The sequence below is a fragment of the Bidens hawaiensis genome, unplaced genomic scaffold, assembly GCF_021521415.1.
Source record: "Bidens hawaiensis isolate Kalapana, Puna unplaced genomic scaffold, B.hawaiensis_p1.1 tig00045384_1, whole genome shotgun sequence".
NCBI lineage: Eukaryota > Viridiplantae > Streptophyta > Magnoliopsida > Asterales > Asteraceae > Bidens > Bidens hawaiensis.
Genome location: NW_027498069.1, coordinates 64,797 through 76,338, shown reverse-complemented (window position 1 = coordinate 76,338; position 11,542 = coordinate 64,797). Strand labels below are relative to the sequence as shown.

The 11,542-nt window shown below is 37.2% G+C and overlaps 2 pseudogenes; both read right to left on the bottom strand.

Moving 5' to 3' along the window:
- Positions 1-4,019: 4,019 nt before the first annotated feature.
- Positions 4,020-6,308, bottom strand: LOC143595606 (nuclear intron maturase 2, mitochondrial pseudogene; annotated as a pseudogene).
- Positions 6,309-10,122: 3,814 nt separating this feature from the next.
- LOC143595605 (E3 ubiquitin-protein ligase ATL4 pseudogene) lies at positions 10,123-11,107 on the bottom strand (annotated as a pseudogene).
- Between the last annotated feature and the right edge of the window lie 435 nt (positions 11,108-11,542).

The following is an 11,542-nucleotide window of genomic DNA, read 5'->3' as shown; positions in this document are numbered from 1 at the left end:
ACCTACCAGCTTCATTCCATTTATTTTGGTGGTTGGAATTGGTATTGTGTGGGACATGATAATTATTGGCTCTCTGGTTATGACTACGACCACGGCCACGACCACGACCGTAAGAGTTATTGTTCCATTTGAATGGATGCTTACGATCATTAAAATGCCTTTTGTCAAAATGACCACGTCCACGTCCACGGCCTCGTCCTCGACTTTGTTCCCATTTATGATCAGAATTTTTATGAGAACTTTTGTGAGCAACATGTGCTTCTGGTATTGCTAGTGAACCCGTGGGACGAGATTGATGATTTTTCATCAATAATTCATTATTTTTCTCGGCTACAAGGAGTAATGCATTTAGATCAGAGTATCTCTTAAAATTCTGCAAACGATAATGTGTTTGCAAGTTTATATTTGATGCATGAAACGTGGAGAAAGTTTTCTCTAACTTTTCTTCCTCTGTTACGGGATACCCACAAAATTCTAGCTTTGAACAGATTCGGTATAAAGCAGAGGTGTAATCATTTACCCTCTTAAAATCTTGGAACCTAAGACTGTTCCATTCATCTCTAGAAGTAGGAAGTAAAACTTCCTTTAGATGACCGAATCTGCTTTTCAAATCTTCCCATATCATATATGGGTTATCATAATTAAAATACTCATGCTGTAGCAATTCATCAATATGTTTATGGATGAAAACATCAGCTCTTGCTTTATCCTGGTCAGAGCAATCATTGTGTTCTTGGATTGCGTCTAACACATCCATAGATTTTAAATGTCTTTTGACATTTGCTGTCCAAGACATATAATTTTCTCCAGAAATGTTGAGTGCTGGGAATTCGAGTTTTGCTATATTTGACATTTTGTTGCTAAACATAATAGAGCAAATAATAAGATAAATATTAGAATCCATATATATCAATCAACAATGAGATACAATACATTGGTAGAGCTATAAACATATAAAAGAAAAAGAACATGCCGAACTCTTCAGATGGGAGATTAAAAATTAGAATGAGAAGTAGTATAAGCATTATAGTGACCAACATCAAAACCGGGTGAATCATTTTGAGAATTTTATCTTGGATAAATTTAATAAGAAGAATGTTTGTTGTAATGAAATGGGGTTAATGATTGGTTATTTATAATGGAGGTTTATAACCCATTTATAACGGTTATATTACCGTTTATAACGGTAATATTACCGTTTGTGTGTGTGTGTATATATAATATATAATATTAATTATTTTAAAGTAAGATAATAAATAAGATATTAAATACAGTTTATTTTATAAAATATATATAATTAGTATGCACAATAATAAGAATAGAATTGTTAGTGTAAATAAATCTAACTTCTAAAATAGTTATCAAATTTTAATAACAATGTTTATACACATTATTGCTATTACTCAGTATATTAGTTAGTATATGTATATGCATAGATATATATCTAATGTACATAATTAAAGAAATGTTTATGATGCTTATGTAGATACCTTTGTGTCTATTACCTTTCTTGGTTAGGATATAAGCGGCTCGTGCTGATAACGTGTTATAATATTACTCTTAATTACAACAAGATTATTGATAAAGAGACAGGGGATAAGAAAAGTAAGTATGTAATATCTTTTGGGATGCCAGTACTCGTTATACATACACTCTATTTATAATGTTAGAATACTGTTTGTGAATACTATTTAGGGGGGACAAACATGCATTATTGCTTTGAAAGAAATGGTCATCAAAAATCGTCGGTGGATTCACCTTTGAAAAAGTGGTCATCCAAAAAAAACGTCGGTGGATTCATAATACTCTACATATACTTTACTACAAGCGTCTATTATTTAGTTAAATGTCTAGAATACCCTCACTTGGTAACTAATAGCTGAACTTTGTGACACAAAACTACCATTAATATATACAGATCATGGTTACAGGTAGTATGAAGCTTGCCTCTGCATCAAAATTGATTTTTTTTTTACCCTGCCGGCTACTGCTGCCCAAAAGAACTTTAGTACTTCAATATACTGCCATGATTACTGATGACGACCAAAAGATAGTAGTTTGCTTGGGTTAGGTTGAAGGGCGGCCTCGTTTGATTTTGGTGATTTCTGTGTATTGAGAGTACTTCTGTTAGTATTTGTATGTATGCGCAACGGTTTTTTGTATGGTTTTTATGTTTTAACCTGTGCTGTCAAACAGTAGTTGTCTTTTAGCCTGGTTATATCAGAACTATTAAGTCACAACATACACTGCAAAGTTGAAGTAACGTCGTGGAATATTATCATCTTGTATCAGAACTATTGAAACAGCCTTCCCAAACTTTATGCATGTTTCATGCGGGATGATTCTTGATGCTGATCTTGATTGCGCCCAAAGCATAGCTTCAAGGTAAGGCACTGGTGTTATTAGAGTTTGGTATTGCCTCTATCGCGTCACCCTGGTGAAAAACGAAACAAAACATATAACGCTAGATAAAAATGAAAGTATAACACCTTCTTAATTTAGGTATAGTTTACAACTTTACATGTGCAAACAAAAAACATAGCTCCCTCCTATGAAACAGGATCAATTTTCTAATAACACGAAGTTGAAGAAAATATGGGGTGGCTGCGGGAGTGAGATCTGAAATTCTTCTAGTCGTCATTACGGTTTGTAGCTAGAAATTGCAGTTATAAAGTATTAGTATTAATAGGATATGCAACATGCAGACCGGCAGACCGCATCTGGTTATACACACTCGTATAAGCCATCATGTAAAAAAAGTTATAAAGTTGGATTTTATGTCAGCCTTTTTTAGATTATTGCATCCATGAGTTAATTTGTTGTTTCAAAAGTGAGTACCAAAGTATTTAGGTTTGCTACAGTTAGGTATATGTTTGCTATTTGCAGGCTGGGACTAATAATTTGGACAGATATATGATGGCATAATTACAAACATTATTATGCAGTCAATTATACATCAAAAGGTAGATGAAAAATTAAAAATGTAGAAAAACAGTGTGCAGGCAGCCTACATTAACACATAGCCATAGACCAAACCAAACGTAAACACAGTAGCAATTCAAGTCCAACGCAATTACTAATTTTTTTGAAAAAAAAAAAAGAACTTTGAAAACGCAAGCAATAGCTCCCCTTTCAAGTAAACACCTAAAATTAGCATGCAATTGAAACCCTTAAAACATAAACTAATTAGCTACGCAAACGTATCGTCAAACACATTATGTGCACCCAAATAAACACTATCTAAAATCCTAATTTTAACAACTTAAGTTTCAGAAGTCACAATACATAACAACAAATTATATAAGTATTATAAAATTTAATTAATAATGCAAATACACCAATCATGACGCAACAAACCAATACACTAAAGAACATGTAAAGAAACACACTTTATAAGCAATTAAACAGCATGCATTTGCAAAATAACAACAAAAAAACTACCACCAGCCAAAAACATCTGTAAACACAGCCTTCCGACAGTAAAAGAATCCAACAACAAAGAAAAAGAAAACGCACTTACCTGGTATGCACAAATCTAAACAAAAAACTTACTAAAAGCCTAACGTCAGAAACCACAAAACAGTACAAAAGACAAACAAAACACACAATGGCAAATCGAAAGGAATCATCTTACTTGAACCAAACTGAAGATCGCAAAGAGAGTCCGCAAAGTGTACGGATGTTTAGAAGCAAGCGGTTGATTTGAAAATGCAAACAGCAGGCAAAGACAAAAGAGAAGATCCACAACTGTAAAAAGCAAAAGGAGACGGCAGAAGACAACACGTGGAACCAAACGTGGAAGGTAAAAGATTGTAAGATAACCGTAAGTTCACATTTGAGAGTTGTTTAATCTGTTAAATTTACACCTTCATAACATTACATTACAAATAAGCATAATGAACACATAAAAAATAACACTGTATTAATAATAATATAAAATACAGAGAGATCAAAGTTATACATGCTACTCTAAAACCTTTGTTGTGCTTATAAAAAAAATCAAAATTACACAAATCACCTCAAATATTTGTAGCACGTAACCGTCCATGTTCTTCCTCGCCTTCAACACTCACCTCATCTTTTTCATCACCCGGCCCCAACAACATTTTGCCTTCTTCGTTATTAACAGCATTAAGCGCTGCACTTCGTTTATAATTCCAAACAAGCATAGATACATAATCTTGAGGCGAAATAAGCCCTTCTTTAATTAAAGCCATACGGTTTTCTTCAAACGTTTTTGGATCATCCAATCTTATATATTCAAGCAACGCCTTCTCGTGATCTGGCCTCCAGCCCATTGGAAACAGGCTGTAATCTGTCTCGGGCACTAACGACATTCGCGTATACTGAAGCCCTTCAATCGACTCAGCAAGGCCCATTCTTAATAAGTTGTTATACTCGGGTGATTGTCCCTTTTTCTCCTTTAACGGTCGTCTAAGAGTTCTATCACCGATTTTATAAACTTTTGCCCGTGATCGAAGCTTATATTTTGCAGCGTATAGTTTAGCAAGCGAACCACGTATAATATAAGAGCAAAAATTAACTATCTTTTTTCTATTATCAGCAAATCTATACCACTCAACCATTGTAGTCAAAAGCTTGTTCATTTGTGCGTTCGTATGCGCTTGTGTCGCGTGAAACATTCTAAAACACGGTTGTGGATCCGGGTCTCTATCACCTTTTAAAAACCCTAATTTTCTAAACTGTTTGATACATTGCTTTAGACTCGCGGTTACCGATAATAATGTACCGACACCCTTTTCACTAATAATTTTACCACCCGTTGCGGTATATCTAAGAGTCGGATATACAACTCGTCTACATAAAACATGATCAAGAAACATTATTCCCTTTGTTATATGCTCGATCGGGAGCGACTCGTTATCAAGTTTAAGAATGTATTTCTCGTCACAAAACTCGATTAACTGTTTTCTAAGAATTGCAGCATCGGCTCTCGGCCCACGAACTCCAATCAAGAAATGACCACCGAAACGGATGTAATCGATTTTCCGGGTCTTATCGGGCCCACTAGTGGGAACAAATTCGGGCCAAGAAGTATTCCCTTGGTCAACTTCTCCTTCCGGGCTGTTCCAAATGACATCACTTTTCGACGGTCGGTAAAATTCTTTAACTTTACCCTCCATCCAACGATCCAACTCGTCTAAACAAATGTTGGCTAATAACGGGCTTAAAATCCCACAATGCCCCCAAGTTGGAACCTTTTCCGCTTCTTCAGGTGCAAACCCGAAAAACGACTCCAACCAATACGGGTCGGGCTTCGGCTCATCCTCCGCTAAAACCCGTTTCTTCTGATACTTTCTTTGAATCCTCTTCTTTTCAACAGGTGGGCTCGTAATAACCGGAGTCATTAATGCCGATTTCACCAAATCAATAACCATTTTATCCCTCACATCCCTCATCAAAGCACTAATCACCAACCCAACCTTCATCCCGTCCAAAACCGTACTCAAATCCCCTTTAATATACCACAAATACCCCGCAAAACTCCTCCTAACCACCCTCAAAGCCGTATGCGCAGTCCTACCGGGCCTAAAAGCGTACGACTTCTCCGAAAACCGCGCTTCAAAAACCGGCTCAAGAATCATAAACAAAACCTCCTGAACTATCCTATCCTGAAACGGGCTTGGTTGAGTCGTCGTCAAGATCGCCCTAATCTTCCGTTTCGACAACGACTCGTACTCCGTCTTATCCTTCGGCGACTTAATGAAAAACTCCAACCGCGCACCCCACCTAAACCGGTTATCAAGAACCGCGTTTCTAAGTGCGAGTAAATCCTCAAGCGCGGATCTTTGTACCGAGCTTTTCGGCATGTAAGCACCCAACTCATCAGCACAAACCTTTTGGTAAGCTAAAACCCATAACTCAAATCTTCTTAAGTAATTAGTCAAATTGGTAACAGTCTGATTCGGGTTTCGGAAACTTTCAATCCATAGCTCTGAACAGACGGATACACCGTCTTCTTTCAGTAGGGTTGATGGGTCATTCGGGTCCGGGTTATGGTTACGGTTATGGTTATAATTCGGGTTCGGGTTAAATCGTCTGTAATTGTTGTTGTAATTATTATTGTTGTTGTTGTGGGTGTATTGGGATGAAGTGTACATGAATGCTTTAAATAAAGTGAACCCATTTGTTCTAGGGTTTGTGGGTTTTAATACTGAATGATAGAAGAAGGTTAAACGGCGATTCATCTGACCTGAATATTATGACGGCTCCGGCGACGGAGGTGGCGGTGAGAGCTTCAATTTGACAGTTTCCGGTTGGGTTTGATTAAGGGGTTTTGCAGAACAATGAAGAGTGGAAACAGCGAGTCATTTTGTGGGGTTTATCGTTAATGGACTGGATTTTGGATAGGCCCAAGAAGCTTTCAACCCAAACCCGAAAGTACTGTATCCATGGAACCCAAACCCGAGTTCATGATACCCAAACCCAAACCATTCCAATTTGGTTTGGTTACTGGTTACTCGTTTCTGGGTGGGTAAACCCGAAAAAACCGTTTGGTGTGCTTTATCCTAACAAGGGTTCAATCGTTTAGCGTACCATCACTTAAGGGTGTCCAAAATGCTCGAACCCGATTAACCTGACCTGACCAAAACCTGAATAAGCTAGTTAGGGTTGGGTTAAATATGGTCAAAAAGTATTAATCGGGTTAACCTGAACAACCCGAATTATTACCAGGGTTAGGTTTCAAGTTCATTTCTGAAGAAAAAATCGGGGTTCAGATAACTTAAGCAGCTCAACCGGCATTGTGAAGATGAGTTCCAAAGCCCAAGCCCATCTAGGCATTGTGTTAGGGATGAGCATTGTCCCAAATTACAGTACCCGGATTAATTCAGGTTGTTTGTTACCTGTACCGGTATCGGTTTCAAGATTGTCGGAGATTTGGAAATAAAAAAGTGAAACGATACAAAAACGGATACCATACCAGAATACTTGTACCTGTACCATACTGAAAAATTCGGTACATATATTAGTACATATTTTTATTGATTTTCGATCCAGTATAAATGGATACAAGTACATATACGAATATGAATACCATACCAATGACATCCATACATTGTTGTGAGCGATGACAACAACATGGTATACTTGTTTTTATTCCTTCTTTCTTTCTTTTGTTTGTTTGTTTTTTTCTTCTTTATTACATATAATAATCATATAATCATGTGTTAGCCTTTTTTTAACTATTTAATATCTTTATCTAGAAACAGATTCATGTATGTGTTGTGAAGAATTGTATTATATGGAATTCGAAATATTTGAAATTATATTCAAAAATAAAGATTCGAATTCGGTTTCAAAATATTCGAATTTGATTTGATTCGTATTCGAATATATAGTAATAGAATACGAATTCATAATTTTTTCGATTCAATTTGAAATATTTAAATTATATAATATATTAATGTATACTAGGATATAGCCCGTGTAATACACGGGTGGTTAAAAAATATAACAAAAAAGTTAAATTTAATAATATACGTAATAACATACATTGACGTCTCAAAAGCATATTAAAATATATTTATATGTCTAAAAATATGTTTAATACAATATATCTTTATTTTATGGATTCATAATAACATACCTTATGAAAGAGTGATTTTTTTTAGGTGTAAATTATAATTTTAGAAATTGTTGAGGTGGATTTTATGCAATGTTTTCAGACCCGGCCCGAACATCGACCCGGACGCTTTACCGGGTCAAAGTCGGACCGACCCGGGTGGGCGGACCGGTGTTTGACTCGGATGACGTCATAAATAATTTAAATATATATTTACATATATATAATTCATATACATATAAAAAATAATAATAACCAAAAATAATAATAATAACAAACTTTAATGTTTATTTATGTTTTATACATTGTTTTTTAAATATGTTTGATCAATAGAGACATCAATGAAGCTTGGTTGGTTGGCTTATGGGGTAATTATTAAAGCTTCTATCTCTGAAATGACCCAAGTTCGAATCTCGGCATGCACATTTCATTTTGGATTTAATAAAAAATTGGTTTTACCGGTCCACCCGCCGGGTCAACCGGTCCGACCGGGTTTTTAGAAACACCCAAAATACACTGACCTGGCCCGGTATAGGGACCGGGTCCCGGTCAGACCGGTCCGACCGGCCGGGCCTGGAACACTGATTTTATGTGGATGGCTTAGTTAAAGAACCATGTTGCTTTAATATAATTGTTAGATGTTAGATTGTTAGATGTTAGATTTAATTTATTAAGTTGGGTCAAATTCATTTAAATAATAAATGTTCAATACATAATAATTAATTCCAATAGCCCATACCGATATTTCTTAATCTTGCCAATACTTTAATTTTAAACTTATATTTGTGTGTTTTACAATGATGATTATGGTTTTTGAAGTTTTGGCATAGGTGATCTGGAATCAGTTCGAATCTATTCAAATTCGATTCGAATTCGAGTTTCAAATACGGGATGTTAAACGAAGTGAATAATCCAACTTTTAAACGAATACGAATACCAGCAAAATGATAAATTATTCAAATTATTCGATTCGATTAACTTGAAAATTCGTTATTCTGATGGACACCCTTAATTATGACAACCTTGTTAAATGATCGAAACCTAATAAAAACCGGGAGAGGGTAGGGTTGGGCTTCGATTCTAAGTTTAAATCTCAAAACCGACGTACCGGATTCTAAAGATCTGAATGTACACCCTGAATAATACCCCTGGTCATTCACTTATTTGGTTTCGGATGGGGTGAATGGTAATCAGTGTTTTCGGAATGGAAGATCTGTTGTTTTGTAATGACTCACTAAAGTTGTCTTATTTATTTGTATGTAATTGCATGTCTTTTCTTTTTTCCTAAAGTACTATTTTACTACAAAATCTCATGAATTAAGAATCAGCATATGTTGATTCGTAAAAAGTGTCAACAATCACTTTGAAGTTTCAGCTCACCTCTCAACCATTTTCTTGATTAGACAAGCAAAAATTGGTTTGTCTTCAGATTATGGTCCCGTCTTAAACAACCAATAATCCATACTGACTTATGGATCAAGCATTCGGAATCGACCCAATCCATCGTATTAATTGAATATATCACTTTTAATTCACATTAGTGCGGCTGGTCCTATGAGGGTGTATTCAATTTGGCATTAATTGAATCTTCGGTTATATTCTTTTCTCATCTTTATCGTGTTCGTTAAATATATGTTAAATTGAAACAATCTACGTAACTTTCTAATTCACAAAGAACTAGTCCAATTAACCCAACTCACAAACCGAACAAGAACTAGTAGCCCGGTATTCAATCCCACTGCTTTTTGCGTTTTCAGCGTTGGCATGATGATGATCCAAAGTCAAGCTAACGTACACTCGATCTCTTCCATGTTTACCTTAGCCGCGTTCTTACAATAACCCACTCGTTACTCGTTAGATCTCAATAAACTTTACTACCAAACTAATCATCTCGCATGATAAAGGACATTAAATTTGAAAAGGACTCTCTTTAAACATTATTGGAATATGTATTCTTGGAAAAGAAGAATAATAAATAATTAAATAAAAAAAAAGATGGAAAATTTAAAATTTGCCACGACTTGAGCACACCCAACATGACAAAAGATCCACCATCATAGGAGAAGAGAAAACAACACTTAGAATGTTTGGCTGTCCATATCATGGAATCTGTTATATATTTTTTTATTCTAATATTATATGTATATATATCTTTCATGACCTATATACTATTGATATTTAATCTTTATTATTTGCATGAAATATCTCAATATGTATAGTCAATATACCTTGCATAGTATAGACATGATCAAATAACAATTTTGTACACGTATTTTTCTTGGCCATTTAAAACATGGACTAAAACACCATGCGATATAATGATATATATCAACCCTACTTATTGCAATAAAATCTGTCCTATATATATACAGAACTGATTAAATGCGTGACATAAATACCTTCTCTGCAAAATTAAAACGTCTTTAATATACATGGAAAATATAAAACATTTTTATATTAAAAAAAAAACAAAATCCCACTCTAGCAAAATATGGAGTTTCCACTTTCCATAAACAGAAATTTAAAAAAACTACGAATTTACGATTATACCCCTGAAAGCCACCGGAAAAGCTCACTAATCTCTTCTCCGATTCTCCCATGACTCGTTTCAAACTCATTAACATTCTCACTCCGGCGACTACTTCCGGTGAAGAACCTGCCGGAGCCACGTAACGACGTTGAAACACGGTCCACGTAATCACGCAACCAGTTAAACCGTCCACTTCCGGTAGCAACCTCCGCCGCCAAATGCTCTCCCGGCGGCTCCGGCGTAACAGAATCCTTGTCCGTACAATCGGATGCCACACTCCGGTGAGTCGACTCCACCGGAATCTCGTAACCTTCGTCGAGAACGTAGTCAAACGAGCCGACGGAGTACGACCGGCGGTCGGAGTTCGCCGGATCTCGCCGCTGACTAATCGTTCCGATCTCGATACGAAAACTACCACTCCTGTTTCCGCCGCCGCCGCCTCCGGCGCCGTGAGCCGCCGTGTTCATGATATCCGATTCGTTAGGGTTTACACTCGACCGGCAAAGCGGACACGTCTGGTTGGACTTAAGCCACGTGTCGATACACTCAGCGTGAAACGCGTGACAGCAGAGCGGTAAGAGGCGGAGAAGATCTCCGCCGTCGAATTTGGATAAACACACGGCGCAATCTCCGCCGTCGATTTTGCCGGCTATTGAGGAGAAAGTGAATAACGGTAAGGATGACTCTAACGACTCCAGTGAGGAGGCGTTATTGTTAGGTATGTTGATCACGTGACTCCGCACGTGTTCGTTTTGGTTATTTGGAACGACGTCGTCGACTGGGGAGAATGGATTGGTTTGGTTGTATCGGCGGGTGAGGAAGCGGATGAAGAGGTAGATGGTGGCGGATAAGATAATGGCGGAGGAGATTACTGTGATTACGATTATTACTGAAGATGTTGGTGATGATGTGTGGTGGTGGTTGTGGGGTTGTGGAATGGTGGTGGTGGGGAGGAAGAATGGTGGTGGTGGTGGTGGTTGTCCGGTGTCCATTTGGTGGTATGGGAAATGGTGGGTGGTTATGAGGGAGTAAATGGAGGGAGTAGTGCAGGTGAAGAAGAATTGAAGGTGGTGTGATAATTAATGCGTGTTATGGATTTGGTTTTGTTTTAGGTTTTTTACTTGCATGTGGTGTGCACGTGAGAGGTGGTGTCGGGTTGGGTTTGTAACTTTGGCCTTTTGGTGATGCTATGTGTTGATACTTAAGCCGACGTTTGAATTCATCCAATTATATTGTGACACGTGGCGCTGACCGGACCCAACTATTCAACCTTTGTCGGTCGCGCCACCGACGAATTCATCCCGTTATCGTTCGCGCCCGCTGAAGTCCATCAATCTTCTTCCTTTAGCCCAGGCGACCACGCTCGCCTGGGGCTGCGGCGCCTGCTTGCGGCGAATGGTGAAGCGAGGGTGTTGTGGTGTTCATGG